Source organism: Phyllobates terribilis, unplaced genomic scaffold (assembly GCF_046119375.1).
Source record: "Phyllobates terribilis strain yellow unplaced genomic scaffold, ASM4611937v1 Scaffold_83__1_contigs__length_6671269, whole genome shotgun sequence".
NCBI classification, from domain to species: Eukaryota; Metazoa; Chordata; class Amphibia; order Anura; family Dendrobatidae; genus Phyllobates; species Phyllobates terribilis.
In genome coordinates, this window is record NW_027362843.1 from 4,405,773 (window position 1) to 4,415,505 (window position 9,733).

A 9,733-nucleotide genomic window follows, 5' to 3' on the forward strand; every position below is an offset into this window, starting at 1 on the left:
CTATGCTTTATTAAATTGTATTTATGTTGTTTATCCTATGCTTTATTAAATTGTATTTATGTTGTTTATCCTATGTTTCATTAAATTGTATTTATGTTGTTTTATCCTATGCTTTATTAAATTGTATTTATGTTGTTTTGTCTATACTTTATTAAATTGTATTTATGTTGTTTTATCCTATGCTTTATTAAATTGTAATTCTGTGGTTTTATCCTATGCTTTATTAAATTGTATTTATGTTGTTTTAAACTATGCTTTATTAAATTGTTTTTATGTTGTTTTGTCCTATGCTTTATTAAATTGTATTTATGTTATTTTAACCTATGCTTTATTAAATTTTATTTATGTTGTTTTATCCTATGCTTTATTAAATTGTATTTATGTTGTTTTATCCTATGCTTTATTAAATTGTATTTATGTTGTTTTATCCTATGCTTTATTAAATTGTATTTATGTTGTTTTATCCTATGCTTTATTAAATTGTATTTATGTTGTTTTATCCTATGCTTTATTAAATTGTATTTATGTTGTTTTATCCTATGCTTTATTAAATTGTATTTATGTTGTTTTATACTATGCTTTATTAAATTGTATTTATGTTGTTTTATCCTGTGCTTTATTAAATTGTATTTATGTTGTTTTAACCTATGCTTTATTAAATTGTATTTATGTTGTTTTATCCTATGCTTTATTAAATTGTATTTATGTTGCTTTAACCTATGCTTTATTAAATTGTATTCATGTTGTTTTATCTTATGCTTTATTAAATTGTATTTATGTTGTTTTATCCTATGTTTTATTAAATTGAATTTATGTTGTTTTATCCTATGCTTTATTATATTGTATTTATGTTGTTTATCCTATGCTTTATTAAATTGTATTTATGTTGTTTATCCTATGTTTCATTAAATTGTATTTATTTTGTTTTATCCTATGCTTTATTAAATTGTATTTATGTTGTTTTGTCCTATACTTTATTAAATTGTATTTATGTTGTTTTATCCTATGCTTTATTAAATTGTAATTCTGTGGTTTTATCCTATGCTTTATTAAATTGTATTTATGTTGTTTTAAACTATGCTTTATTAAATTGTTTTTATGTTGTTTTGTCCTATGCTTTATTAAATTGTATTTATGTTATTTTAACCTATGCTTTATTAAATTTTATTTATGTTGTTTTATCCTATGCTTTATTAAATTGTATTTATGTTGTTTTATCCTATGCTTTATTAAATTGTATTTATGTTGTTTTATCTTATGCTTTATTAAATTGTATTTATGTTGTTTTATCCTATGCTTTATTAAATTGAATTTATGTTGTTTTATCCTATGCTTTATTATATTGTATTTAATTTGTTTTATCCTATGCTTTATTATATTGTATTTATGTAGTTTTAGCCTATGCTTTATTAAATTGTATTTATGTTGTTTTATCCTATGCTTTATTAAATTGTATTTATGTTGTTTATCCTATGTTTCATTAAATTGTATTTATGTTGTTTTATCCTCTGCTTTATTAAATTGTATTTATGTTGTTTTGTGCTATGCTTTATTAAATTGTATTTATGTTGTTTTATCCTATGCTTTATTAAATTGTATTTCTGTGGTTTTATCCTATGCTTTATTAAATTGTATTTATGTTGTTTTAACCTATGCTTTATTAAATTTTATTTATGTTGTTTTATTCTATGCTTTATTAAATTGTATTTATGTTGTTTTATCCTATGCTTTATTAAATTGTATTTATGTTGTTTTATCCTATGCTTTATTAAATTTTTATTTATGTTGTTTTATCCTATGCTTTATTAAATTTTATTTATGTTGTTTTATCCTATGCTTTATTAAATTGTTTTTATGTTGTTTTATCCTATGCTTTATTAAATTGTATTTATGTTGTTTTATGCTATGCTTTATTAAATTTTATTTATGTTGTTTTATCCTATGCTTTATTAAATTGTATTTATGTTGTTTTATCCTATGCTTTATTAAATTTTTATTTATGTTGTTTTATCCTATGCTTTATTAAATTTTATTTATGTTGTTTTATCCTATGCTTTATTAAATTGTATTTATGTTGTTTTATCCTATGCTTTATTAAATTGTATTTATGTTGTTTTAACCTATGCTTTATTAAATTGTATTTATGTTGTTTTATCCTATGCTTTATTAAATTGTATTTATGTTATTTTGACCTATGCTTTACTAAATTGTATTTATGTTGTTTTATCCTGTGCTTTATTAAATTGTATTTATGTTGTTTTAACCTATGCTTTATTAAATTGTATTTATGTTGTTTTATCCTATGCTTTATTAAATTGTATTTATGTTGTTTTATCCTATGCTTTATTAAATTGTATTTATGTTGTTTTATCCTAAGCTTTATTAAATTGTATTTATGTTGTTTATCCTATGTTTCATTAAATTGTATTTATGTTGTTTTATCCTCTGCTTTATTAAATTGTATTTATGTAGTTTTAGCCTATGCTTTATTAAATTGTATTTATGTTGTTTTATCCTATGCTTTATTAAATTGTATTTCTGTGGTTTTATCCTATGCTTTATTAAATTGTATTTATGTTGTTTTAACCTATGCTTTATTAAATTTTATTTATGTTGTTTTATCCTATGCTTTATTAAATTGTATTTATGTTGTTTTATCCTATGCTTTATTAAATTGTATTTATGTTGTTTTATCCTATGCTTTATTAAATTTTTATTTATGTTGTTTTATCCTATGCTTTATTAAATTTAATTTATGTTGTTTTATCCTATGCTTTATTAAATTGTATTTATGTTGTTTTATCCTATGCTTTATTAAATTGTATTTATGTTGTTTTATGCTATGCTTTATTAAATTTTATTTATGTTGTTTTATCCTATGCTTTATTAAATTGTATTTATGTTGTTTTATCCTATGCTTTATTAAATTTTTATTTATGTTGTTTTATCCTATGCTTTATTAAATTTTATTTATGTTGTTTTATCCTATGCTTTATTAAATTGTATTTATGTTGTTTTATCCTATGCTTTATTAAATTGTATTTATGTTGTTTTAACCTATGCTTTATTAAATTGTATTTATGTTGTTTTATCCTATGCTTTATTAAATTGTATTTATGTTATTTTGACCTATGCTTTACTAAATTGTATTTATGTTGTTTTATCCTGTGCTTTATTAAATTGTATTTATGTTGTTTTATCCTATGCTTTATTAAATTGTATTTATGTTGTTTTATCCTGTGCTTTATTAAAATGTATTTATGTTGTTTTATCCTATGCTTTATTAAATTTTATTTATGTTGTTTTATCCTATGCTTTATTAAATTTTATTTATGTTGTTTTATCCTATGCTTTATTAAATTTTATTTATGTTGTTTTATCCTATGCTTTATTAAATTTTATTTATTTTGTTTTATCCTGTGCTTTATTAAATTGTATTTATGTTGTTTTATATTATGCTTTATTAAATTGAATTTATGTTGTTTTATCCTATGCTTTATTAAATTGTATATATGTTGTTTTAACCTATGCTTTATTAAATTATATTTATGTTGTTTTATCCTATGCTTTATTAAATTGTATTCATGTTGTTTTATCTTATGCTTTATTAAATTGTATTTATGTTGTTTTATCCTATGCTTTATTAAATTGAATTTATGTTGTTTTATCCTATGCTTTATTATATTGTATTTAATTTGTTTTATCCTATGCTTTATTAAATTGTATTTATGTAGTTTTAGCCTATGCTTTATTAAATTGTATTTATGTTGTTTTATCCTATGCTTTATTAAATTGTATTTATGTTGTTTATCCTATGTTTCATTAAATTGTATTTATGTTGTTTTATCCTCTGCTTTATTAAATTGTATTTATGTTGTTTTGTGCTATGCTTTATTAAATTGTATTTATGTTGTTTTATCCTATGCTTTATTAAATTGTATTTCTGTGGTTTTATCCTATGCTTTATTAAATTGTATTTATGTTGTTTTAACCTATGCTTTATTAAATTTTATTTATGTTGTTTTATTCTATGCTTTATTAAATTGTATTTATGTTGTTTTATCCTATGCTTTATTAAATTGTATTTATGTTGTTTTATCCTATGCTTTATTAAATTTTTATTTATGTTGTTTTATCCTATGCTTTATTAAATTTTATTTATGTTGTTTTATCCTATGCTTTATTAAATTGTATTTATGTTGTTTTATCCTATGCTTTATTAAATTGTATTTATGTTGTTTTATGCTATGCTTTATTAAATTTTATTTATGTTGTTTTATCCTATGCTTTATTAAATTGTATTTATGTTGTTTTATCCTATGCTTTATTAAATTTTTATTTATGTTGTTTTATCCTATGCTTTATTAAATTTTATTTATGTTGTTTTATCCTATGCTTTATTAAATTGTATTTATGTTGTTTTATCCTATGCTTTATTAAATTGTATTTATGTTGTTTTAACCTATGCTTTATTAAATTGTATTTATGTTGTTTTATCCTATGCTTTATTAAATTGTATTTATGTTATTTTGACCTATGCTTTACTAAATTGTATTTATGTTGTTTTATCCTGTGCTTTATTAAATTGTATTTATGTTGTTTTAACCTATGCTTTATTAAATTGTATTTATGTTGTTTTATCCTATGCTTTATTAAATTGTATTTATGTTGCTTTAACCTATGCTTTATTAAATTGTATTCATGTTGTTTTATCTTATGCTTTATTAAATTGTATTTATGTTGTTTTATCCTATGCTTTATTAAATTGAATTTATGTTGTTTTATCCTATGCTTTATTATATTGTATTTAATTTGTTTTATCCTAAGCTTTATTAAATTGTATTTATGTAGTTTTAGCCTATGCTTTATTAAATTGTATTTATGTTGTTTATCCTATGCTTTATTAAATTGTATTTATGTTGTTTATCCTATGTTTCATTAAATTGTATTTATGTTGTTTTATCCTATGCTTTATTAAATTGTATTTATGTTGTTTTGTCTATACTTTATTAAATTGTATTTATGTTGTTTTATCCTATGCTTTATTAAATTGTAATTCTGTGGTTTTATCCTATGCTTTATTAAATTGTATTTATGTTGTTTTAAACTATGCTTTATTAAATTGTTTTTATGTTGTTTTGTCCTATGCTTTATTAAATTGTATTTATGTTATTTTAACCTATGCTTTATTAAATTTTATTTATGTTGTTTTATCCTATGCTTTATTAAATTGTATTTATGTTGTTTTATCCTATGCTTTATTAAATTGTATTTATGTTGTTTTATCCTATGCTTTATTAAATTGTATTTATGTTGTTTTATCCTATGCTTTATTAAATTGTATTTATGTTGTTTTATCCTATGCTTTATTAAATTGTATTTATGTTGTTTTATCCTATGCTTTATTAAATTGTATTTATGTTGTTTTATCCTGTGCTTTATTAAATTGTATTTATGTTGCTTTAACATATGCTTTATTAAATTGTATTTATGTTTTTTTGTCTTATGCTTTATTAAATTGTATTTATGTTGTTTTAACCTATGCTTTATTAAATTGTATTTATGTTGCTTTAACATATGCTTTATTAAATTGTATTTATGTTTTTTTGTCTTATGCTTTATTAAATTGTATTTATGTTGTTTTATCCTGTGCTTTATTAAATTGTATTTATGTTGTTTTACCCTATGCTTTATTAAATTGTATTTATGTTGTTTTATCCTATGCTTTATTAAATTGTATTTATGTTGCTTTAACCTATGCTTTATTAAATTGTATTCATGTTGTTTTATCTTATGCTTTATTAAATTGTATTTATGTTGTTTATCCTATGTTTCATTAAATTGTATTTATGTTGTTTTATCCTCTGCTTTATTAAATTGTATTTATGTTGTTTTGTCCTATGCTTTATTAAATTGTATTTATGTTGTTTTATCCTATGCTTTATTAAATTGTATTTATGTTGTTTTATCCTATGCTTTATTAAATTGTATTTATGTTGTTTTATCCTATGCTTTATTAAATTTTTATTTATGTTGTTTTATCCTATGCTTTATTAAATTTTATTTATGTTGTTTTATCCTATGCTTTATTAAATTGTATTTATGTTGTTTTATCCTATGCTTTATTAAATTGTATTTATGTTGTTTTATGCTATGCTTTATAAAATTTTATTTATGTTGTTTTATCCTATGCTTTATTAAATTGTATTTATGTTGTTTTATCCTATGCTTTATTAAATTTTTATTTATGTTGTTTTATCCTATGCTTTATTAAATTTTATTTATGTTGTTTTATCCTATGCTTTATTAAATTGTATTTATGTTGTTTTATCCTATGCTTTATTAAATTGTATTTATGTTGTTTTAACCTATGCTTTATTAAATTGTATTTATGTTGTTTTATCCTATGCTTTATTAAATTGTATTTATGTTATTTTGACCTATGCTTTACTAAATTGTATTTATGTTGTTTTATCCTGTGCTTTATTAAATTGTATTTATGTTGTTTTGTCCTATGCTTTATTAAATTGTATTTATGTTGTTTTATCCTGTGCTTTATTAAAATGTATTTATGTTGTTTTATCCTATGCTTTATTAAATTTTATTTATGTTGTTTTATCCTATGCTTTATTAAATTTTATTTATGTTGTTTTATCCTATGCTTTATTAAATTGTATTTATGTTGTTTTATCCTATGCTTTATTAAATTGTATTTATGTTGTTTTATCCTATGCTTTATTAAATTGTATTTATGTTGTTTTATCCTATGCTTTATTAAATTTTTATTTATGTTGTTTTATCCTATACTTTATTAAATTTTATTTATGTTGTTTTATCCTATGCTTTATTAAATTGTATTTATGTTGTTTTATCCTATGCTTTATTAAATTGTATTTATGTTGTTTTATGCTATGCTTTATTAAATTTTATTTATGTTGTTTTATCCTATGCTTTATTAAATTGTATTTATGTTGTTTTATCCTATGCTTTATTAAATTTTTATTTATGTTGTTTTATCCTATGCTTTATTAAATTTTATTTATGTTGTTTTATCCTATGCTTTATTAAATTGTATTTATGTTGTTTTATCCTATGCTTTATTAAATTGTATTTATGTTGTTTTAACCTATGCTTTATTAAATTGTATTTATGTTGTTTTATCCTATGCTTTATTAAATTGTATTTATGTTATTTTGACCTATGCTTTACTAAATTGTATTTATGTTGTTTTATCCTGTGCTTTATTAAATTTTATTTATGTTGTTTTATCCTATGCTTTATTAAATTGTATTTATGTTGTTTTATCCTATGCTTTATTAAATTGTATTTATGTTTTTTTATCCTATGCTTTATTAAATTTTTATTTATGTTGTTTTATCCTATGCTTTATTAAATTGTATTTATGTTGTTTTATCCTATGCTTTATTAAATTATATTTATGTTGTTTTATCCTATGCTTTATTAAATTATATTTATGTTGTTTTATCCTATGCTTTATTAAATTGTATTCATGTTGTTTTATCTTATGCTTTATTAAATTGTATTTATGTTGTTTTATCCTATGCTTTATTAAATTGAATTTATGTTGTTTTATCCTATGCTTTATTATATTGTATTTAATTTGTTTTATCCTATGCTTTATTAAATTGTATTTATGTAGTTTTAGCCTATGCTTTATTAAATTGTATTTATGTTGTTTTATCCTATGCTTTATTAAATTGTATTTATGTTGTTTATCCTATGTTTCATTAAATTGTATTTATGTTGTTTTATCCTATGCTTTATTAAATTGTATTTATGTTGTTTATCCTATGTTTCATTAAATTATATTTATGTTGTTTTATCCTATGCTTTATTAAATTGTATTTCTGTGGTTTTATCCTATGCTTTATTAAATTGTATTTATGTTGTTTTAACCTATGCTTTATTAAATTTTATTTATGTTGTTTTATCCTATGCTTTATTAAATTGTATTTATGTTGTTTTATCCTATGCTTTATTAAATTGTATTTATGTTGTTTTATCCTATGCTTTATTAAATTTTTATTTATGTTGTTTTATCCTATGCTTTATTAAATTTTATTTATGTTGTTTTATCCTATGCTTTATTAAATTGTATTTATGTTGTTTTATCCTATGCTTTATTATATTGTATTTAATTTGTTTTATCCTATGCTTTATTAAATTGTATTTATGTTGTTTTATCCTATGCTTTATTAAATTGTATTTATGTTGTTTTATCCTATGCTTTATTAAATTGTATTTATGTTGTTTTATCCTATGCTTTATTAAATTTTTATTTATGTTGTTTTATCCTATGCTTTATTAAATTTTATTTATGTTGTTTTATCCTATGCTTTATTAAATTGTATTTATGTTGTTTTATCCTATGCTTTATTAAATTGTATTTATGTTGTTTTATGCTATGCTTTATTAAATTTTATTTATGTTGTTTTATCCTATGCTTTATTAAATTGTATTTATGTTGTTTTATCCTATGCTTTATTAAATTTTTATTTATGTTGTTTTATCCTATGCTTTATTAAATTTTATTTATGTTGTTTTATCCTATGCTTTATTAAATTGTATTTATGTTGTTTTATCCTATGCTTTATTAAATTGTATTTATGTTGTTTTAACCTATGCTTTATTAAATTGTATTTATGTTGTTTTATCCTATGCTTTATTAAATTGTATTTATGTTATTTTGACCTATGCTTTACTAAATTGTATTTATGTTGTTTTATCCTGTGCTTTATTAAATTGTATTTATGTTGTTTTATCCTATGCTTTATTAAATTGTATTTATGTTGTTTTATCCTGTGCTTTATTAAAATGTATTTATGTTGTTTTATCCTATGCTTTATTAAATTTTATTTATGTTGTTTTATCCTATGCTTTATTAAATTTTATTTATGTTGTTTTATCCTATGCTTTATTAAATTTTATTTATGTTGTTTTATCCTATGCTTTATTAAATTTTATTTATTTTGTTTTATCCTGTGCTTTATTAAATTGTATTTATGTTGTTTTATATTATGCTTTATTAAATTGAATTTATGTTGTTTTATCCTATGCTTTATTAAATTGTATATATGTTGTTTTAACCTATGCTTTATTAAATTATATTTATGTTGTTTTATCCTATGCTTTATTAAATTGTATTCATGTTGTTTTATCTTATGCTTTATTAAATTGTATTTATGTTGTTTTATCCTATGCTTTATTAAATTGAATTTATGTTGTTTTATCCTATGCTTTATTATATTGTATTTAATTTGTTTTATCCTATGCTTTATTAAATTGTATTTATGTAGTTTTAGCCTATGCTTTATTAAATTGTATTTATGTTGTTTTATCCTATGCTTTATTAAATTGTATTTATGTTGTTTATCCTATGTTTCATTAAATTGTATTTATGTTGTTTTATCCTCTGCTTTATTAAATTGTATTTATGTTGTTTTATTCTATGCTTTATTAAATTGTATTTATGTTGTTTTATCCTATGCTTTATTAAATTGTATTTATGTTGTTTTATCCTATGCTTTATTAAATTTTTATTTATGTTGTTTTATCCTATGCTTTATTAAATTTTATTTATGTTGTTTTATCCTATGCTTTATTAAATTGTATTTATGTTGTTTTATCCTATGCTTTATTAAATTGTATTTATGTTGTTTTATGCTATGCTTTATTAAATTTTATTTATGTTGTTTTATCCTATGCTTTATTA